This window comes from Herpailurus yagouaroundi, unplaced genomic scaffold (assembly GCF_014898765.1).
Source record: "Herpailurus yagouaroundi ecotype Mexico unplaced genomic scaffold, PumYag 190, whole genome shotgun sequence".
Taxonomy (NCBI): Eukaryota; Metazoa; Chordata; class Mammalia; order Carnivora; family Felidae; genus Herpailurus; species Herpailurus yagouaroundi.
Genome location: NW_024412421.1, coordinates 9,280,503 through 9,303,895, shown reverse-complemented (window position 1 = coordinate 9,303,895; position 23,393 = coordinate 9,280,503). Strand labels below are relative to the sequence as shown.

Below are 23,393 nucleotides of genomic sequence, written 5' to 3'. Positions count from 1 at the left end.
GACCCCCAGGTGATTTCCATGCATATTAAAATTTAAGAAGTATTTGTATGAAAGAGCAGGATGAGTCTCTTCACCTCCCTGGGTCTTCCTTTGTGACTGGGTGTGACTGAGCAATTGACTGGAGTTGGTGACCAGGGTTCAAATTCTGGCTTTGCTACTTAATATGTTGAGGGGCAATGAATAGGGGTGTTTTAAAATATCTCTGAGCCTCAGTTTTCTCTTCCGGAGAATGAGGATAATAGCAATAGCTACCTCCCAGGACTTTTGAAAGAAGTCAGTGTATTCAACTCACAGAAAGCATTTGGCACACCTCTAGGCAAAAAGGAAGAGCTCAAAATTTGCCAGGTATGGTTATTTCCACAACTCTACAGTGGAGCTGCTTTATGTTCAGCCCACCTAATATCTTTTGATCGATCAACAGCAGATGGGAAAACATTTTTGGAAAGTATAAATTGATTAAAAAGTAGTGATTTTTCTAAATCTTAAAAGAAGATAATTCATGGGGCACCTGGGTGGCTCAGTTGGTTAAGTGTCCAACTTCAGTTCAGGTCATGATCTCACGGTTCATGAGTTCGAGCTCTGCCATTGGGCTGTGTACTGACAAATCGGAGCCTGGAGCCTGCTTCAGATTCCGTATCTCCCCCTCTCTCTGCCCCTCCCCTGCTTGTGCTCTCTCTCTGTCTCAAAAATAAACATTAAAAAATTAAAAAAAAAAGAAGATAATGCACAAATGTTGCTTAACCATTATGTGGTTAATGGTTGTTTTTGACCTGTACCTCTGGGCAAAGGTATGAGGCAGTAAAGGGGTAAGGAGAGGTCACCAGGAAGGGGGACAGTGCTCTGAGCTGAGTCAAAGGGGCAAAAGGGCCCATGTCTTCCAGGGAGAGGGAGGATCAGAGCATTTGTACAGTGAGTCCTGGCTGAAGACAGACCTCAGAGAGCTCTGACAGTAGGCGAGGATGTTGGGCTTTACCCAGCAGGCGCTGGAGATGAAACTAATCATAGTGACACTGGCTTCTCTGTGGTCCTTTGACTTGCTGGATTACAAGTCTGTTTCTCCGACTGCATAGCTTCTGAGTTGCATAAACCTCAGAAGAGTTCCAAATGACGCTCCTTGAAGGCCTGACGCAGCCCAGCCCTACTGTGGGCGAACACAAGATATAGTTGCCTGCAAGCGGGTGAGGGCCATTAAGAGGGGAGGCCTGCTGCCTGGGAGTCGCCTGGCCTCTGTGATAAACACGGCCCAGCTGCAGGTTTGGTCTGTGGCCTGGTGCCTTGTGTTGTTGATTTTGTGTGGGGTTGAGAGATGGGCCACCAGCCCACCGGAGACTGTGAGCTGAGAGAGGAGTGGGGTAGAAAGAGGCCCCGGCAGGGCACTGCTCAGGGTCCAGAATGAAATCTGCCACCTAGTCTTGGAGAGGACACGTGGATCCTCGGCTCAAAAGAATCCTGAGCATCCTCAATTCTACTCCAGATCCTCCCCAGGGGAGATGGCTCTTGAGATCTGTTGGGGCAGGCACGTCACAGTACTGAGTAAACGCTCAGTGCTCACAACCAGTGTGAGGTACTAGTGATAAAGACACTGAGCCAGATGTAGAGAAGCTCTCCCAATGCCAGCTTCAGGCACAGGGAGGTGTTATATGTGATGAAGAGAATGGAGTAGAAGTCAGGCAGCACTGGGTTCTGATCCCCCTTTTACCATCTGTTTCATAGCTTACTCTGTGGGATCACGGGAAGATCACATCACCTCTTTGTGCTTTCATTTCCCCATCAAAAAAGTAGGTATAAATATGCCCTTTTTGCGGGAGTATCCATGGCAGCACAATTACACAATATTGTGCAGATGAGACATAGTAAAGTGGTAAGGTTGGCTAATAATGATCTCATTCAGAATCTGATGGTCTGAGAAATTAGAACATGGACAGGGTGGTGAATTTAGGAAAGGCCTGTCTGAGGAGGTGACACTTCAACTGAGAGCAAAAGGAGACAGCAGTATGGGATAAAGCATTCATTATAAGAATTCATTGTCTTATAATGGGAGATCCTGGGGCAGTGAAGTTTGGAAGGGGAAGGGTGAATTGAAGGGTCAGAGAAAGAGCCAACAACAGTCCTGAAGCCCCTGTGTAGGTGAATACATTGGAGCAGTGGGACATCCAAGAACTCAAGCATATCCAGCTAGCAAGATGAGGCCATGAGGAGACTCATGGAGAGGGCTCTGGGGTGCTGTTGCCTCTGGGAATCTACCACCTCCCTGGGGCCACAGCCACACATCTAGACGTGGGCCTGGAGTAGCTATTGGTCAGTTGTTGGCCAGCAGTTAGGAAGATAAGCTGGACACAAAGCAGAGGAGATATGGACAAACTGCAAGTCTCCAGGTACCTCTGTCTGCTCAGCAGTATATGTGACTTACACGATCTTTCAATAATAATGACTGATGCTTCACTTCCTTCCTCCAAATCCTGTGCCGGTTCCCTCTTTGGCCAACTCTATCCCAGAACCATGCACTAAGGAGATTCTGGGAGATGTAGTTCCAGCTTATCCAAATTGATAGTACACTCCATTCCGATGCTAGTGCACTAGTTACTAAGATAGAGAAAATACGGAGAGGAGCAAGTTTGGGGTGGGAAATGTTAGGAGTTCTTTCATGGGCACGTTTAATTAGAGATGCCTATTTAAGATGGCCATCAGTGATCCTGCTCTTCATGCCCTGTGTGATCTTCTCCCCTTGGGGTGGGCTGGATTTAGTGACTCACTTCCAACAAACAGAATTGGGCAAAGAGGATGGAATGTCACCCCTGAGATCAGGTTACAAAAAGACCCTGGCTTCTGTCTTGGGTACTCCTTCTCCTCTTGCTCACTTTCTCTGAAACAAGGCAGCTGCCATGTTGTGAGTTTATGGAGAGACTCCCATGGAACAGCCATGTGAGTGAACTTGGAAGCAGAACCTCCCGCATCACACCTTCTGATGAGACTGCAGCCCCCACTGGCAGCTTCAGAACATCAGCCAGAAGCACCCAGGTAAGTGGCATCCAGATTCCTGACTCACAGAAACTTGAGATAACACGTTTATTTTTTCAAACAGTTACATTTGGGGGTAGTTTGTTACGCAGCAATACATAGCTATAGACACCAAAGTGGATATTTATGCTTGAAGCTTAAGGGGAAGGTCAAGGATGGATGTGTTTGTTTAGGAACCATTAGTGTTTGATGGCATTTAAAGCCACGGAACGGAATAATGTTAAGTAGAAACAGTAGTCAGAGAAGAGCAGAGGTCTGAGGAGTGAGCCTTGGGGATTCCCACCATTCAGTGGTCAGACAAATGCGGGGATTCAGCAAAGCAAGTGGACACCAAGTGGCTAACGTGGAAGGAGGAAAAACAGAAGGGTGTGGTATCAGGAATCAAGAGAAGGTCATGCATCAAGGAAGTGGGGGAGCTCAGTGCTGCTACAGGTCAGTCAAGGTGAAGGCAGAGAAGTGCCTGTTGGCTTTGACCACATGGATTTGGTTAGCAACCTGGACAAGGCCATTTGAGTGGAGCAGGAGCTCACGTGGACAGGACTGAGGAAGGTGGGGGTGTTCCGTGCTTAGCTGTGTAGCATGAGGCATGCCCAAACAAATGGGGACTCCCCCTTTCGGTTCTACTATCGCTGTGTTTGCTTCCCTCTCTGGTTCTTGGCTTTGGGAGAGGATGACAGATGACAGGGGTTGGGCAGAATGGATGGTGGCTTTGAGGAACAGGAGCAAGTTTGGTAGCACAGCTGGGGAGCTCCAGTGGACATGTTCGCTCGCTAAGATCATTTCTTTGTTTGGCCCGAGCTAGAAATTTGAGTGAAAATCAGTCATTTGACAGACCCTTACTGTGTGCAGAGTCTGCCAGGCAGGAGTGATCTGTCATCGAGTGAAACATTACCCCGAAAGGAGCGGATTCAAGGTCCAGGGGGAGGCACATGTTTAAATAAACATTATAGGACCTTGTGATTAGTCGTGCATGCCAGAGGTACATCCTGTGCTGTGGGAGAGTAAGAGAAGGAGGGCCTGAGCTTGCTACAGGGGGTTGGGAGTGGGTGGGTAAAGAATGAAGGCTTTCTGGAGGAGGTGGCCCTGGGGCAGAGGCTTAGAGAGTGCCCACTGAGGTTTTAAACTTAAAGTCTGGGAAGATTATCCCAGGTCCCTTCTCTCATCTCCCCTCCAACCCACCCGCTTGCCCTCCTTTTCCAACTCATACCCCTCCCTGCCCCTCTCTCCCTCTTTCTCCTCTTCTCCTTCTCTCCCTCCTCCTTTCCTGGCCCATGATGAAAGGCTTTAGTGGCCTCCCAGTTAATGAATTATGCATGCCCTTCAGCGGGTGTGCCTGGCATCCAATTAGGGCCTTGGCCAGGTTGATAACATAGATTAAAATGTAATTCATTGAGGTTGACATTTAAGCCCCAGTGTGAGTGGCAGGAAAGAGAAGCAATGCTTCCCCAGAACCTGGTGTTTTGGGTGGGGGATGGGGAGGCTCTCAGCTACCAGCATTTGCTTAACTAATGCTGGTTTAGAGTCCAGCCAGCCTGTGGGCTGGGCCTTCTGATGCACCTTTGTGCTGAAGAAAGGTGCAAGGCAGGCTTTGAGTCAAAATAAGCTTTTTTTAAAAAAATTTTTTATTTAGAAATAATTGGAGGGGCGCCTGGGTGACTCAGTCGGTTGAGCGTCCGACTTCGGCTCAGGTCATGATCTTGCGGTCCGTGAGTTCGAGCCCCGCTTCGGGCTCTGGGCTGATGGCTCAGAGCCTGGAGCCTGCTTCCGATTCTGTGTCTCCATCTCTCTCTGTCCCTCCCCCGTTCATGCTCTGTCTCTGTCTCAAAAATAAATAAAAACGTTAAAAAAAAAAAAAAAAAGAAAGAATTTGAGATTTACACAAGAGTTGTGATGACAGTACAGAGAGTTCCCATATACCCTTCACTGAGTTTTCCCTCATGTTAACATCTTATGTTACTATGGTACAGTGATCAAAACCAAGAAATTAACATGGGTACAATACCCATTAACTAAACTACTAATGTTTCTTCAGATTTCACACAGTTTCCCACTAATGTCCCTTTTCAGTTCCAGGACCCAGGATTGCCAGGATCCCATATGTCTGTGCAGGCTTTGGTGACTGCGTCTCAGCATGGACAGCAGTCCGTCTCCACGTGCCAAGCCAGGGGTTCTCAAACTCTTGAGTCCAGGGGGTTTCTGGGGATTTTGTTGAAAAGGCACATTCTTCCCTAGACATTCTGATTCATTAAATCTTGCAGAGAGCCCTGACATCTATATTTTTAACAAGCACCCCAGGCAATGGAGAACTGTTGACCCTGACCAGCACTCCAAGCAAAGTTGGTTTGATTCCTAGTTCCTTTGGCAACCCAGTTGTCAACCTGCAGATTTCCCTCATCCCCCAACTGAGCCTTTGGGCCTCGCAGGGTTATCCTCACCCAGACCCTGGGGGGAGGACGACTAACACGCTGGGCAGGGCAAAATCCCAGGTAAGTCTTATGAGAGAGAAGAAGGAAGAATATTTATCTGCCAGTCATTAATATACAAGTTTTCTCGTTTAATCCACACAACAACCCCTATGAGTAGATACTACTTTCCCCATTTTATAGATGAGGAAACCAAACAATCATGATATTAAGTGTGAGGTTGCCAGATTTAACAAATAAAAAAATCGGAGGTCCAGTTAAACTTGAACCTGAGATAAGGCAATGTTGGGGTCATACTTATAATTTTGAAAACATTGTAGTCCATCTGACATGCAAATTTAACTGGGCCTCCTGTATTTTATCTTGCGGCCCTACTAATATCCTTTGGTTGCAGAGCTCACTAGTAGGCTTCGACCAGATCTGGCTTCAATGTGTGTAGCATGGGGCACCCTGTGCTTACCTGTTTAGTGCCCGTCTCACCTGTTGGACCACAAGCAACAGGAGGTGGGGGCCATATGTAATTATCCCCTGCTGTATCTTCAAAGCTTGGCGGTGTGGCAGTAGGTGCCTAGTAAATATTTCTTGAATAAATGAATGGCTAAATGCATGCACGAGTAGAATCTCTACTTCCTTTGTACCATCATGGTGGTTGACAGAGAGCTAAGCTGGTGAGGTGTCATGTGATCAACTTGCTGATAGAGATGTGGGAGGAGTTAGAGGGTCCAAGGTGCCATGCCCACGTCTGGAACCCTAGCCCTTGCACCCTGAACAAGGACAAAGTGCCAGCTCTTCTCATCTCATCCTCTCAGGGCCTCTGCTCTCCCAACTGGGAAATGAGATTGGGTCCCTTCCAGCTCTAGGTTTCTGCCATTCTGTGATTCCTAACCCCACCCTCCCATGGAGATAAAAAAAATATGGCCAAATAAGAGGATGTGCTGCCGACTATATTTACTTCCCAGCTCATTCTTATCTCTCCTCTTCTTCCTCTCCTCCCTCCTCCTCCATAATGATTTTCTCCACACCCTGTGGTGCCTGGCTTTGGGTTCCTTTCCTCGAATGCTCCCTTCCGCCCTGTCAGACGAAATCAGAACCCCAGAGAGACCCGGCACAGCACAGTTCTTCACATTCAAGGGAGACATTGGGAGCGCATTGTATCTTTTAAAATAGACCCGTTGTCGTCGGAATGTATTTTTAGCTGTGGGAGAGATTGGCATGCTCTCCGTGCCACCATCTGCCAAAGGCAGTTGCTAGGCAACTGACACTGACGACAGCAAGGGGATGACTTCATGGAGGATCTGGGGACCCTGATGGCCCCATCCCTCTCCACTGTCTAACTCCTGCATGCGAACAGCCAGGCCCAAGGGAATAAGCACTCCTTGCTTTCTGGGAGAGGCCAGGGAGCTGGTTCAAGGCCTGTGGGCAAAGTACGGGAGATGCTATACAGGTAACAAGAGACAACGGGCCATCACTGCCACCCTGACTGGTGGATTTTCTATTTAGAAATTTAGATGCTATTGTGATTTAGGGCTGGGATCTGGACTCAGTGAATCCAAAGGATACATATCCTTCTTCTCAGCAGCCCTACAGGCACTGGTCTGAGTCACAGCAGGAGCTGTTTGGAGGTCATCAGCCCAGAGCAGGATTCATGGATGAAGTAGCCAACTGGTGGCCAGAACCCCTAGGTTTTTGCTCTCTGAGTGATTTGGGGTGAGTCTCTGCCCTTCTGTGTCCCCCAGTTTTGTTATCTTCAAAGTAAGGATATTGAGCCAGATTATAATTCACGGCTAGGGATAAAAAGCAGAAGAACCACAGAGTAGAAAAACCCACGAGCCAGACGTCGGTTTGGAGCGCAACTTTGCCCCTTGAAGCTCATGTGTGACTTAGGTGAGATGCTGAACTTGTCAGTACAGTCTCAGTCTGAGAACGACGGCAGTAACGGGCTCATTTTGTGTTGTGGGCATTCAGCAAAGCAGAGCAGGGAAGGTACGCAGCAGGACGCCTTCACTTTGGGGCCCGGTAAATGGGCAGGTAGATTCCATTCCTGCAGCAGAGCCTGTAAAGCATCTGCTGCAATTATTTCCCTTCATGCATATTAACGCTTCATGCTGGGCACATTTCCAGCCTCCCTTGCAGCTAAGTTCTCAGCAAGGACACGTGAAAGGAAGGGACAGCTGCAATTTCTACCTCCCTCACTTAGAAGAAATTGCTTCCCTGGATGTCCTTTCTCCTCTCCTTTCTGGAATCCAGGGCATGGATAGGCCCGTGACACCACTTTGACCCTGCGGGGCAGGACGATCTGCTTGGGGTAGGGGAGCAAGGAGAGCAACAAGACGGAAGGACCCTGGGTCTGCTGTTCTAGGAAGAGGACTGAGCACGTGTGCTTTGTTTGCTTGGGGGAGGGCAAGAGCACTGGCAGGTGAGTGGGGAGGCGACAAAAGGAAGAGAAGGTAGCCAGTAAAGGCCAGCCACCTCAGCAGGTGACAAGAGCTTAATTCCCTGGGGAAGCTCCGCAAAACAGAGTCGGCCAGGAGCTTCAGAGATAGCCGAGGGTGAAGGAACTGGGCCGTGTTGCCCCCCACCCCCTTGATCCCCGGACCACTCCTCCAGTCTCCTGTGTGCCCGTGGGCAGAGTGAACGCCTCCAGCCCGAGGGCAGCCCTTTGCCATCAGGAGCCAGGCTGGTGGGCATGGCAATGATAAGGGGATCTGAGCGGATGTGGCACAGCAAGAGAGCAGCCGCTGAAAGAGAAATAAACTTCTGTGTTCTTCAGGCCACGTAGTGAGGATTGTTTTTTTGCAGCTCGACTTTTACCCTAGCCAATTCAATTTCCAAATGCTATGCATATTAGGAAGTCTCAGTTTTATGTAATCCCTCTAAGCTCCTAGACTCCATGCGACATTCGTGGAGGTTACGTCACGGTCGGGAAAGCAAGGTTAATGCTAAGGAGCACAAGTATCTCAACGGAGCGTGCGTCACATGGCACCGCTGGGATTTGGGGAGAAAATGACGTAGGTCCTCAGAGAAGGGCAGATGAGTATAGACCAGCACAGTCACAGGAGTCTTCTTGGCGGAGGTGAACTGAAGCTGAGCACTGTCGGCTGGGGTGGAGGGCACCCTGGCTGAGCCCTGGGTAGCTCTTCCGTGAGGTATGGGGCAAGCAGGTACCTGGCTCACAGCACCGCCGTGTGGTCTCCACCAGTGGACGTTGGGTTAAGCTGCACTGTGCGTTTAAGGAGTGGGCTGCTTGGTGCCTGTTAGCTGGGAGTTCTTCCTGGTGTCTGACTGCAGTCCGTCCTGCTTTACTTCAGGTTTTATTTTAACCTCTAAGCATGGGTTGGATTTGACGATGACTGCGAGGAGTGTGTTAAAATTAGCATGCCCATGTCACCCCCATTCTCTGTGGGAAAGGGGGTGTAGAGAAGAGTCCAGCCCTCCCCCCCCTACCCCCATGGATTGGGGACAAATAGGAAAGAATGAGGCAGTCCACCCAGGCTCCCAGAGCCCCAGTCATCCCCAAGGCTGGGAGAAAGAGCAGAGGGCAGCGTCTCTTAGGCGAGTGGACTGTACGGCCTTGATCCAAATGCAGGTAACTCAAACTCACCCTTGCCTGCTTGTTGCCAATGCCACCACCAACTCATGTCTGTGAACATGGGGCATTTCCACCCCATTCTAGGTTTTCCTGGCATTTTATTCTCTTTGAGAAAATAAGAGCAGCTTTCTTTGTTCTCTTTGGGAAATATGTGTGGAATGGGGAGAAAAGAAGTGGTGCAGCCTTTAGAACTGAGGGCAAAAGGAGGATCTCTCTGTAGCTAGTACTAATTCCCTGTGCCCAGGGAAGATGGGGACATGGGAGGCTCCGTGAAGCATCCTGTCTCTGGAGAGTAAGAGCCACAGGCCAGGGTACTTATGGCCAATACAAGACAGAAGATGGACTAAACTGCGGGGCTTGGGGCCCTTCTGAATATACCAGAAGCAAGAAAGGAAAGATCGGGGACACCTGGGTGGCTCAGTGGGTTAAGCGTCTGACTTCGGCTCAGGTCATGATCTCACGGTTTGTGAGCCCCACATCGGGCTCTCTGCTGTCGGCACGGAGCCTGCTTCAGATCCTCTGTCCCCATCTCTCTCTGCCCCTCCCCCACTGGTTCTGTCTGTCTGTCTGTCTCAAAAATAAATTATTTTTTTTTTAAAAAAAGAAAGGAAAAATCAGTGTGGACTATAATAGAGAGGGCACTATGAACAAGAAATGTTCATGGGATGCTGACCCAGAGGATTTGGGCAGGAACAAGACGCTGGAGTGTTTAGGGGGAGCAGTGAACACAGCAGAGGCCCCCTGCTCTGAAGGAGTAGGAATGGAGCAGGAGAGTTAAGCTAATTCCGGGGGTGAATGCAGGGTGCTGAGGGAGGAGGAAAATTGGCAAGGAACCAGGCAGGGAAGGGAAGGGAGGGGACGGTTACCCAATGCCCAGGCCAGACAGGAGGCCATTCGGTCAACACTTCATGGGCTGGGAGTATCCATATTCACGTCCCAGGAGCTTTGGGGAGTGAGTGCAGATGGAGAAGCCCAGTGAGTGGGGCATAAAGAAGAGATACGGACTGTCCCTGGTGGATTACCATGTGCCTCAAATCCCAGGAGGCCTGGAGATGTCTTCGCAAGTCCCACACAGCATGCACATGACGGACAGTGACAGGGGCTGGATGGCAGGGAGGTCTCCTCCTGCCAGGTTGAGCTCATGTCTCTCCACCCTGCTCCAAGAATCCCTGCAGTGAGTGAGCTGGCCTTGCCATGTCTCAGAGCAATACCTTCACCAAGGCTGTGTGTGTGTGTGTGGGGGGGGGTGCTTACCTGAAAGTAATAGGCGTGGAATCACTGTGCTGAGTCTAAAACTCTTCTGTCTGCTGCAGTGTCATTCTGGAGCTGGAGAATGGAATTGTCCATTCTTTCCCATACATAGCATTTGAAGCTGTCAATAACTTGGATCTCACCTCATTTTTCATTACTGTCTTCCATCGTCATCGTCATCATCACCATCATCATCATCATCATGTTAATAACAAAATTAAAATTAACTAGCTTTTGTTGAGTATCTGTATGTGCCAGGAACTCTTTTAAGCATTACACATATAATAGCATTTAATCTTTGTGGCAACCCTATGGGTAGGAACTATTTTTTCTCCCCATCTCACAAGAGGCAACTGAGGCACAAAGAAAAGAACCGGCCTAAGGTCTGTACACCAGCACGTGACAGGACGGTGGATGTATCAGATGCCAGAAATTATTGCATATGGCGCACATTCGTGCCCCCAGCCTTTCTGCAGGCTGCCCACCATGCCTGGACCACCTCCCCACTTCTCAGCTTCTCATTCACCTGATGGACAACCATGCAAACCCTAGCCGGCAAGACCTAGCTTAAAAGTCACCTCTTCTAGAAAGTCTTCCCTACCTCCTGGGGAGCAACTTTCTTTTTTTTTTTTAATTTTTTTTTCAACGTTTATTTATTTTTGGGACAGAGAGAGACAGAGCATGAACGGGGGAGGGACAGAGAGAGAGGGAGACACAGAATCGGAAACAGGCTCCAGGTTCTGAGCCATCAGCCCAGAGCCTGACGCGGGGCTCGAACTCACGGACCGCGAGATCGTGACCTGGCTGAAGTCGGACGCTTAACCGACTGCGCCACCCAGGCGCCCCTTGGGGAGCAACTTTCTTTAAGCTCCCCCAGCACACCCTGATTATGGTGTCAGTCACATCACGTTGCTGGGTTTTGTTCGTGTGCTTGTTATTTCCCACAAAGGAAGAAACCACTCTTTTTTTTTTTTTTTTAATTTTTGCATTTTGTAAGTAAACAATTGATATATAAAGAAGCTGCATTTTTGTTCAAGTTCATGCTTTCCCTCTCCCTTCCCCACCCAGGTCTGGTGTAGAGCAAGGCTGCAATAAATATTCATTGAATGGAGATGTCTTTCTGCCCCCAGTCAGCTCCTTTCCTGACCACCCTGTTCCCAACTCTTTGCTGTGTGGGAGAATCCAGACATCTTGTACAGCTGCAGCTCAGTGTGGCCCATTTTGGCTGGGATTCAAGGAGTAATTGCAGACAAATAAGTATTATTACAACCCGCATCAATCAACATCCCTCTCCTCAAATGCTCTTGCCAGGAAACGGGGGATCTCAGGAAGAATCTTTCTTGTTTAAGCTTAAGCATCTTTCTGGTGCCCATGGAGTATGTGATACTCAGAGGGTCACCAGCACTGACCATCTGCAGCCGAGTTTGTAAAACATCCTGCCCATATTATTTGAGATTCCAGGCCCCTAGAGGCAGACATACTTGGATTCAAATCCTGTCAGTCACTGTATCTCTCTGTGAACTTCACAAGGGGCTTGCCTTTTCTGGGTTTCAGTGTTCTCACAGGTAACATGGACTCACTAATACTTCCTGGGTATATGTTGCAATGATTAAATGAGATAGCATGTTTGAAGCATCAGGAGATTTTCTGGGCAATTAATAATTAAAAACTTTCTTTTTCTCTCACTTCTTAGTTAATAATTTCATTCTTTGTACTTTATTGGAGGTAGGGCTTTGTGTCAGCAGCTAAAACATTAATTTCCAACCCTATCTACATTCCAGAACTTGCAGAGCCCAGAGTAACCAGTGTAGAGAAGCTGTCCTGGAGAAATAGGGGCTTGATCTGGGCATGGGAGGAAGAATCATGTTTAAAATAAAATTTATAGGGGCACCTGGGGGCTTAGTTGGTTAAGTGTATGACTCTTGATTTCGGCCCAGGTGATGATATCACAGTTTCATAGATTCGAGGCCCATATCGGGCTCTGCACTCAGCACAGAATCTGCTTGGGATTCTCTCTCCCTCTCTCTCTGCCCCTCCCTCACTCATGCTGTCTCTGTCTCTCTCAAACTAAATTAATAAACTTAAAAAAGGTTTGAAAAATAAATAAAATTTATAGATCTTTTGTGGGGTGCTAGAGTATTCTGGAGACAAGGAAAACAGGCAATTAGAAGACCCCAATCACAAAACTCCCCTCCCTTGACAACACCTTCAGAACCATCCATGATATTTCTGCAGAGGAAGTTGCCTGTATGATGAGGCCTGGAAGGTGGGTCTGGGGGCACTGTGGATGTCCAGGGCAACACTCTGAAGCTAAAGGAGAAAGAGCTTTCCCTGGGTCACTGGCTCATCTAGCAACCTGTTTTGCAAAATAAGGTTTTAAAACTTAACATTCAAGTGGCCAAGTGGCTCTGTTTGCATGGATGGTGCTTGTGTGTGGTAGAATTTGGCTTCTTTTTGCCAGTCGTTGAATAACCACCATTTTGCTCTATGCCTTTTATGGGTTTGACTTTTTTAGACGCCAAAATAAGTGATATCATACAGCACTTGTCTTTTTCTGTCTGACTTATCTCACTTAGCATAATGTCTCAAGGTCCATCCATGTTATTGCAAATGGCAAGATATCCTTCTTTCTCATGGCTGAATATTCCATTGTATTACATATGCAAACATATATGTCACTAACATTTTTTAATGACCTCTGACTTTTAATAAGTGAGTTTAAGCCATTTACATCTATTGTGATTACCATTATATTTGGTTTTATTTTCGCAATCTTGTATTTACCTCACCTGCTTTCCTTTTTTCTTCTTTTACTTCCTTTTGTTTGTTAATGTGAAAACATTTGTTTGTTTTCACCTTTTTCCTTCCTCTGCTAGTATAAATTCTCTTGTTTCTTGCCTGCCTTTTCATGATACTGTTTTGTGAGTTCACATTTGTTGGTGAGAGTTTTTGTTTTCTTTTTTTCTTTCTGTGCTCATCACTGTCTGGTGTGTGTGTGTGTGTGTGTGTGTGTGTGTGTGTGTGTGCATACGTGTGTGTGTGTTGCTTCCATTCAGCTCTCTTGGCCTTTAGATTCAGTCCTTATATAATCAGTTATGTGTGTAGGTGTCTTATTCTATATGAATATTACAAACTAAGTGACTGAGCCAGCAAATCACTTAGATAAGTCCATGTTGCCAGGGTATGCCTGTCCAGCCCCATTTCAGTCAAATAGCTTAGAATGGGGCATAGCCCTAGGCAGGAAGAATACCTTTCCCTAGCTCAGATATAGGTCTGAGAGCCTGGCTTTGGCCTCCCAGAGTTCATTGCCCCTCTTAGGCTTCAATAGTTGAACTTTTTGCTTATTTCAGGTCTGGGAGTACAGCAGGTCTGCAACTTCTCTTCATACCTTTATTCTCTCTCTCTCTCTCTCTCTCTCTCTCTCTCTCTCTCTCTCTCTCCCCCCGCAAACCTTTAAAACAGGTCCAGCTTAGGGATCTATATCCAAAGGAGTCTCAATTAAGACTGATGGGTAGAAGGAGTAAAATGACCTTCCCCAGGCTAACCTTTTGTCAGAATTGTGAAAGAAGCAGTTATTCTTTGTTACCTCCTCTGTCTTATATCTTTATTTCATCTTTCCTGTCTCAATTCCCTTCTTTCACTACTTCTATATTGACCTGGATTCTTCTGGTCTGAAAAACTCATCCCCCTCATCTGGGGGCCTTGAGCTTCACCACCACTTATTCTCCCCCAAGGTATTTGTGTTGTAAAGAAATGACCAATGGTAACATTTGAAGTAACAGGTGGAGATGGAAATTTGGATGATACTCTCCATGTTTTATTATAAATGCAGGGGCATGAGGTTGTATCTGGTGGGGACTACTCTTTTGTATCCTTTGAGTCCCCTTCAAAGGCACTGGGCTAAGGACTCTGACAGCTGTGGATGATGCCTCTGATAACCCTATATATTGTGACTATCTTCTTGGGAATGTCTGAATAGACAATGATTTCACAGAATGTTGGTCAGGACTGAGAGAAGAAACCAAAGTGATCTCTTCTTTCATTTGCTTCGTGTCTTCTATTGAGCAGGTCTCTAGGAGGCCAGTCCGTGTCTTCTGTGGGCAGGTTTCTAGGAGGTCAGTCCTAATGGTCAGTGAAGAAGTTGTGCCATCTCATTCTGCCTGAGGGTGGAGGACAGCCCTCCTGCTTAACCAAACTGGACATAAGGCAGCATGTAAGAAAATTTCTACTGTCCATTCCAGGCCCCATTGATCATAGCCTCCCCAAATGTCCAGTCACTGTTAGAAAGTAGATGTTCATGTTTCTCATTCCCCACCACTGGCTGTCCTGACCTGCCAGGTGGCAAAGTTTCTGTTTCATTCTAAATGGAGCAGAGGATGTGGAAAATCTTTGGTGGCTTCTGGCAGGCAAAGGATCAAAGCAGTGTTTAGCAGCCAAAGGCACAATCAGAAAGGCCAAGATCAAAGGGGAAGGGCTTCATTTGAGAGTAAACTCTTCTGTTCCTCATTACAGTCCTTGCCAAGGCTTCTATCATTCTGTGTTGAAAGGAACAAGGATGAGGAATTTGGGCTGCGGCTGGCTGCTGAAGCCACGTGCTGACAGACAGTCCTGGAACAGCTACAATTTAATTGTAAACCTTAAAATTAAAATAAAATCCACTGACTTATAAGAGGGAAAGAGGGTCACCACTAGTGGGGTCAGAAAAACCATTTTCAAGAGCCCTTGGGTTGGCCTAAATTCTATATATAAGGTGAAAGTGTTTGCCATGGAAACCATCAGAAGGAAGATGAGGGAATTCAGGTCTTGTAAGTGAGTCCAGTTTTTGTTGTGGGCGCTCAGTGCACCAGGGGAAATAATTGAGGCCTTGATAAATAGGAAATCTGGAGAGGCTATACCTGAGGCTCAATGCATTTTGTAAGGGGAAGGATTCCTCACTAAGGATGGGGAATCTGCTTCCCAAACTCTGTGGTGGGTAGCTTAGGATATTTTGTGTTTGTAGGGCTTTATTTTAACTTTATAGGATAGCTCTCTCTCTTTTTTTTTACAACTATGACCAAAAACACTTTGAATAGGATGCCCACAGGTATCTGCCTGCTGGCTTTTTTTCCTTTCCTGTCTGAGAAAGGACCCTAGCTTGGGTAGGGGTGAGGTGAGAAGCTCTTCTCCTGACTCAGGCAAACCTCTCCCCTCTTTGTGCCTCAGTTTCCCTATCATCCAATGGGGATGTGAGATGAGATGAGTGCTTCCTGGATGCACTTTTTAGAAAAGTGAACAAAACTTGGGCATGGCAGTGGGTGGATGGGGTTTAAGTGTCAAAGTACTAAAACGAGGATGTGCAGGTTAAGTTGGCACGCAAAATGCCACAGAGCTCCCCAGCTTTTGGTTGCAGGGTGAGGGAAAGCTTGACTCTTGTTCCTCATCCCAAATCTGCTTCACGCAGACCGTCTCCCAGGTTCTTACCAGCTCTGGAAAGCAGAGCTCTTTGACAGGCTGTGTGTCCTCAGCCTCTGGAAGTGGCTGTGGCATCACAATTGCATTTTTCCTGGAGGACAACTTCCCCTGCACTCCTGCAGGCCCCTGCACAGGCCTTATTATGGGATGGCACTGAGCTCATTCTTTCAGAGTGAAAGGTTCCCTGTCCATCTGAAGCAAAGCTATTATTCCTTGATAGGAAAGCCTTGTCATTCTCAATGTGCTTCTCATGTGCCTTTTCTCTCTTCATAAATGTGAGCGGGTATTAATCTCACTTAATTCCCTGCAGCTGGCCTCACTTTGCATGGCTGTTTGGGAATAAGGTTCTTTTGTCCCCTCTTCTTTTTTCTTAGGCAAACAGATTTTCTTTTGAGTTCTGGATGAATGTCACTCCAAGTTTTTGGTGGGAAGCAGCCCTCTCAGAAACAACTTCTCCTGGGGCAGAGCATTAGAGCAGCAAATAGGGAAGCAGCATTTCCTGTGGTTGTCCTGCAGTGGAGGCCAGGCTTCTGTGGTGACAGAAAGGGTTAACAGAGGTGAAGGGGGCCCATGTTCAGGTCTGGATCCATGCTTGTTTGCTGTGTGACCTTGGGAAATCCCCTTATTCTCTCTGAGCTACATTCTGACTGTCTTGCAACAGAGATTTGGATTTAATCATTGGCAATGTTTAAGACTACTTTAGAACCCTCTTTTAATGAAAGCTATAGAAAGCCAATACGAATCATGTGAAATCACTGCTTTTGTAAGTCAAAAATGTCAAGTGTGTCATATGGTTTATCCCAGGGTTTCTTAACCTCAGCGCTATTGACTATGGGGGTGGATAATTGTGGAAGTCTGTTCTAAGTAGAGTGGTCAGTAGCATCCTTGGCCCCTACTCACTGGATGTCAGTAGCACTCCCCAAGTTTTAATAATAAAAAATGTCGTTAGACATTGCCAAATGTTTCCTGCAATGGGGAGGGGTACAAAATCGCTCCTGGTTGAGATCCATTTTTTTGTTTTGTTTTGTTTTGTTTTTGTTTTGAGAGAGAGAGAAGGAGGAGGAGGAGGAGGAGGAGGAGGAGGAGGAGGAAGGGCAGAGAGAGGGGGGACAGAAGATCTGAAGTGGGCTCTGTGCTGACAGCAGCGATGTGGGGTTCGAACTCACAAACCACGAGATCATGATCTGAGCTGAAGCCAGATGCTCAACCGACTGAGCCACCCACGTGCCCCAAGACCCACTGTTTGATCTAATAAAATAAAATAAAATCTAATAATTGAGAGGTGAGAGTGTCCTTGGAAGTCGGGGTGGGAAGGAGCATTACCTCGATCGGTTCTCTGTGGCTCCAGAGGCTGTTCTGATATACCAGTGTTTTAGAAGACACAGTTTAAAAACTGATAGACTCAAAGCCCAGAGTGTCTCTCAGCTCAAAACTTCCAGATGAATCCGGGGTCCTCTTTCCAAGTTAGAAATTTAATGTGAAAGGCAGGGGAGGTAGCTCCTGAGGGATAGCCGGCAGCATCCTTAGTGCTCCCAGCTTCCATTTTGGAAGGATGTATAACAGTATAAGCTGCTTCTTCTAGGCATCCTCACTTGGACACCTTCTCCAGGAAGCCTTCCATCATAACAATGAGAGAACGTGCTCTTGACTTCTGTATCTGTTCTGAAAGGGACCTGTCCATTCTGTTCCACCAAACCAAGCCTTCTCTTCTTGCAGGCCCAACCACTGAGGCTCTTTGAGATGTTGGTATTGGGACCTAGGGCAGGTACTTGAGCATGAGGATCTCTAGAAAGGCAGGTCAGGCACTTGGTGTGCTTGCCCAGGCTTGGGGCTTGGCAGGAAACAAATCCATGGTTGTATTTGGATCCATGCTGAGTCATAGGCAGTGCCTCTAAAGCCCTTACGGCAGGACCTCTGTCCCAGCCTCCACCTCATTTTGCCAGACCAGCTGTGGGACCTTGGATGAACCTTGCTTCCTCATCTGCAAAATGCAGCCATCAAGATTTCTTTTACATGATGATTGAGAAGAGTAAATTTAGATTACCTACTTAAATACCTACACAGTGCCAGGCACGCAGCAGTCTCTTTGAAAACAATCACGAGTGTGATGATTCCTCTGAAGATTTTGGTGTTGGCAGCCCAGCCTGGGCACCTGGGTCAGGCTATCATTCCAGGAAGCCCCTAGCCCCCCTCTCATGGTGAGAGAGAGCTGGCCAGACTAGGACAGAGATTCCTGGGCTCTGGGTGCCCCCCAGGGACACATCCCTTCATGAAGACTAACCTTTTCTTCCATAATTGGAGATGAAGTTTCAATTCTTACTTGTACTCACTGGATCTCAATTTCCTGGTTTAATGAAACAACCTTATGGGGTCAAACATCTATTCTACAGGTAATTACAGAGTGTCCATGATATAGCACTATACTTTACTTGGAGCCTTCCTCCTTTGTTCTTAAGGATTATTTGCTCTATGTTGCCTTAATTCTCTCATTCCTCAAATAAAAATAGCCATTTTTTCTGATTATAAAAATAGTACATGCTCATAATAAATACAGTTGCAAACAATACGGAAAAGTATGAAAAAAGTAAAAAAAAAAATCACTCCAATTTTTGTCTCAAGATTTTCTCTCTCTTGATATCTCGTGGTGGGCCTTTTAGAGTTTCTGGAAGCACCTACACATGATTTCACATGCACACACTCAAGGAATATTCACTATTTGCTTTTATGTTTTAATTTAAGTATAATGTGTAACACGCATATAGAAAAGTGCACAGATACTTAGTGTACAAATCAAATTGTCACAAAATTTTGCTCATGCAACCATACCACCACATCAAAATACAGAGCATTTCCCAGAACCCCCGAAGTCTTGCAGTCATTACCCATGTCCCCACTATTCTGACTTCTGTCACCATAGGTTAGCCTGACTAATTTTGAACTTTACACTATGGGAATTCTTCAGTATATACTCTTTTGTGTCTGGCTTTTTAACTTTGACATTGGGAGATTCGTTCAATCCATGGCCTATAGTAGCACTTTGTTCTTTTTCTTCGCTGTAAACTATTCCACATATACTGTGGATATACCACATTTCTTCATCCTACTCATACACTTATTTTTTCTACTAATGCTGGACTTTTGAGTTGATTCCAGTTTTTGACTATTAGCAAATGATGCTGCTATGCCTGGTGAGTTAATTGTCTAAACCCTGATGGTAAAGACACCTTGTCATCTCTAAGTACCTCTTAAGCAAAAAGGAAATGTGGAAATACCTGCCCTATGCAGGATCTTGGCTTCTCTGTGGTACATTTAGAATCTTAGAGGAGATAATCTGTCAAGGTTCCTCCATCAGGAACATGAGGGGTTTAGGGATTGCATCTTTATATTCAGACACATGCTTGATCCTGCTCTACTCGAAGGTAGGTGTATTATTAGTCAGGGTTCTCCAGAAGAACAAACTCAATAGTATATATGGAGATATGGAGATCTATATCTATATCTATATCTGTCTATGGAGAATGATTGCAGGTCAGTAGTTGTAGAGGTGAAGAAGGCCCATGATCTGCTGTCTGCAAGCCGGAGAACCAGGAAAGCCAGTGGTGTAATTCAGTATGGGTCTGAAGGCCTGAGAGCTGGGGTGGCTAATGGCTTAAGTCCCAGTCGGAGTCCAATGGCTAGGAGGTCAGGAAAAGCTGCGTGTCTCAGCTCAAGCAAAAAGCAAAGTGCCCATCCTCCATTTTCTTTGTTCTATTCAGGCCCTCAACAGATTGGATGATGCCCACCCACATTGGTAAGGGCAATCTTTTTACACAGTCTACTCATTAAAATGCTAATCTCTTTCAGAAACACCCTCACAGACACTCAGAAATAATGTCTTACTAGCTATCTGGGCACCCTTTCATCCCTTCAAGTTGACATATAAAAGTAACCATTGCAGCAGGCTTCCTTAGGACCTGCCCCTTCTGTTTGGGTATTGACCGACATCTTCTAAGTGAAACAAAGTAACTCTTTATCTTGCCCCCCACTCTAACCCTGGGTCACTTAAAGGGTCCCAGCACCATTTCTTCCCCTTGCAGAAAACCTCTGCCCCTGGCCCCCAGCCCTGGAGGTGCCTTGGCCTTTTGGCCAGAGGAATGAATAGATCATGACCCCTATCCCCCTCCTCCCCGTTGTGTGCTGGTTCTCCCCTCCCCCCTCCAAGTGCTTTGTTTCCCATTGAGGATAGCAGGCAGTGCTCCCTGGCAGTTAGATGCTCTTGGCATGGGCCTGGGCAAGCAGAACACTTAGCAGTCCCCTGGAGACACAAGCTGGAGAAGAGCTTTTTGCACACAAGTGAGCAGGAGGGCCTTAGGCAGGCCCCTGAGGTGGGGCCTGGAGAGGTGGGGGCTACTGTAGGCATGTGAGAAAGCTCCTGGGGCCCCAACTAATAGAAAATCTTCCCTTGCGAATTCATTCCCTGGGATGATTGCCACTCCCCAGGCAGGCAGAGTAGGAGTTAAAACAACAGGCTTCCCTAATAGAGTGTTACTTTCAAATGCTGACTCTGCCATTCAGCATCCAGGACCTTGGGCAAGACAATAACTTTTTGAAACCAGTTTTGTCATATTTAAAGTATCTCCCAGTGTTGTCATCAGGATGAAATGAGACAGTGCATATCACCCTTTTGCTCCACGGTGCTTGCACATTGTAAGGTCAGCACCGTCAGGGAGGAAAGTGAGAACCCTCTGTGTAGAGAAGAGTGGTCAGGAGTCAGGAGCCATGGTCCTGGTGTGAGCCCTGACCCCTCTAACCCTCAGCGTCCACATCATTCTGATGAGGAGGCTGGCTTTGGTCATCTCTGAATCCCTCCTAACTGTAACTTTCTTGACATCTGTGTAGCCATGATTGCTGCTTCTAAAGACAAATTTGCAACATAGGGGAATGGGTTAAACAGACTTAGAAGTCTGGGAACTAAATACTTAGTTCCCCTAAGCCTTAATTCTCCCATCTATAAAATGGAGTAGTAATACCCACTTCATACAGTTGTAGGAAGATTAAATAAAGTAACTTATGTAAAGCACTTAGCACTGCAGAAGTCATGATAATAATAATGAAACAGTCAATATTACATAATAATTATATAATATTAATATAACCCATAAATAATTTAAATATTTCCTCCAGTCGCAAGGAGTTGAACTTTTAAAGCTTGACTCCCATGGCCATCATTGAGAGCAAAGGAGTGTGTTGTAATGTAACTACCCCAAAGTAAGTCCAAAAGTATAATGTTTATAATTATAGTTCATAATTCATAATTATTCTTTATAATGCTGTTAGGATGTAGAGCTCTCACTCCACACAAGTGGTGGGAAAGCTTAGCCTGACCTTTTTCTGGATTCCCTAGCCCCCTCCCTAGTTCTGCAGATTGGGTCCTAATCCCTGGACCATCAGCCCACGCCATGGCATGGTTTCGGGGCAAGAGGTTTGCAGGACCACCTACTTCTCAATCATTGGTCCACAAAGGGTCCACCATCCATCATCCAGAAGACCTATGCCTTTTGTGAGTTACATTTGGGGCAGGGGACTTGGCCATTTGTGTGATGGCTTCTAAGATCTTGTGCCTGGGTACATGTTACCATTCTGGCTTGGGGTCCAGGACTCATCTCCTCTCCAGCCAGGAAGCATGACGCAGATCAGGTTTCTCCTTCTCTCCACTCTCCTCCACCGTTCTCTGTTCCTTCTCGCGCATGACCTTTTGGAAACAACAGTGTGGAACTGAAATGTTTGCCAGACATTGATTCTTTTTCCGCCTTGCTACATGCTTTTTATCTTATCGTAAGCAGCTAAGAGCACACTAAAGATACAACATTCTGTCTCAGGAGTTTTAGGGGTTTTTTTTTAGGCAGCATCTAACATCTACATACCAACTTCTGTCTCAGTTATATATTGCTGTGCAACAAACCAACCCAGAACATAGTGGCTTTAAAAAAATAACCATGTATTCAGCTCAAGTTTCTGTGGGTCTGGGCACAGCAATTTGGTCTGGGCTTACTCAAGCAGTTCTGTTGGTTTTAGCTAACCTCACTCACGCATCAGGTCTGCTGTCAGTCAGCTAGGAGACCCCACGATCAGCTGGAGCGATGGGGACACTGGTGCCCTGACTTCCATCATCCAGTAGGCTAGCCAGACTGGTTCACACATGGTAATTGCAGGGTTCTGAAGGGCCGAAAGAGAAGCCAAACCCATATAAGCACTTTTCAATTCTTTGCTTGTATGATATTTGCTGTTGTTTCACTGTCCAAAGCAAGTCACATGATGAAGCTCAGCGTCAATGTAGAAGAAGAGTCAATGCCAAGAGTGTAGATATAGATAGGTGTGGACAAATTTGAGCCTTTCCTGCAATAATCTTCCAGAACACCTTCCCACTCCTTACCCGCTCCTTAAAAAAAAATTTTTTTTTAACTGTTCATTTATTTTTGAGAAGCAGAGAGAGACAGAGCACGAGCAGGGGAAGGGCAGAGAGAGAGGGAAACACAGAGTCTGAAGCAGGCTCCAGGCTCTGAGCTGTCAGCACAGAGCCCGATGCGTGACCCGAACTCACAAACTGCAAGATCATGACCTGAGCCGAAGTCAGACGCTTAACTGACTGAGCCACCCAGGCGCCCCACGCCCTCTTTTTGGTAAGTGTTGAAACACTATTTCTTCCTTGACACAGCCCCACAATCTTCTGGGGTTAGGTATCACAGTTTTAAGGTCAAAGAGGAAGGATACTGTATGAGCTACCCTCAAAGCTGTGGAGAGGACTAGGCTAGGAGCAGGGAGCTCCCTGATGAGGAGCCCTGAAGCCATTGGTCAACAGCTCTAGGTGCAAGGGTGAAAAATAAGTGGGTGTCTGCCGTGTTGCCTCGGATTAATCATCTTCCTTCTTTGCACACCATCTCGGTCCAAAATGCAGTTGGGGCAATTACCACATTCTGTCTTCTGTTAGAGTTAACTACATTCACACAGTAACTCCCTCTAAGGTGAAATTTATGCCTTATTTTCCTCCTGCCCTTGTGCCCTCCTGCCCACAGACTCTTGCACATATTAGTTTCTCAGCGAAGTTCACAGGAGGTCCCAACACTCTCCAAGGATGTGTGGAGGGATAATATTTTGAAGTGTCACATTCTCCTGCATTCCTTGTACCTATTTGGCCCTTTCCCCATTCAGTTCGTGAGGCCATTCTGCATTCTTCTCCTCAAGGAAGGATGGCATGGCATAAGGCAGCCCAAATGGGAATCAGTTCTGAACTTCTGAGGTTCAAAAGCCTTAGCCTTCAGTAGCTGGAGAAGGCGTGTGCTCATGAACATTATTAAGTTTGAAATTTCTGGGTCAGCATATGCTGGGAATTTGTTTGTGCCTCGACATCCTCCTCCGGTCCAAATCCACTGCAATGACAGACAACACAGAAAGGGAACCTTGGGAAGGTGGAGCTCTGCTCAAACTCCAGACCAGAAAAGGAGCAGAAACAAAGAGCAGTGAGCCAGGAGGGAGCTGCCGGCTTGCATCTGAAAACAGCAATAGTGGCAGGTGACTCCACTCTACAGGGTGGTGACGGGCACGCAGTATAGAAATTCAGTTCACTTGGAGAAAAATAGAGTCTCATTTATTGTGCTGCCAAGTTTGGAGAGTGGGATTCACAC

General features: G+C 46.7%; 1 long non-coding RNA gene across 2 annotated transcripts in view; it reads left to right on the top strand.

The window, feature by feature from the left end:
* LOC121045326 (uncharacterized) overlaps positions 1 to 23,393 on the top strand; it is a 255,537-nt gene that overhangs the window by 221,952 nt on the left and 10,192 nt on the right. The window contains exon 5 of one of the 2 annotated variants that reach the window (XR_005797704.1): positions 2,874 to 3,402. The exons of the other annotated variant lie outside the window; for it this stretch is intronic. This is a non-coding gene — a long non-coding RNA (uncharacterized LOC121045326). Of the gene's footprint in view, positions 1 to 2,873; positions 3,403 to 23,393 lie in introns of those variants that run through there. 2 annotated transcript variants of the gene reach the window in all.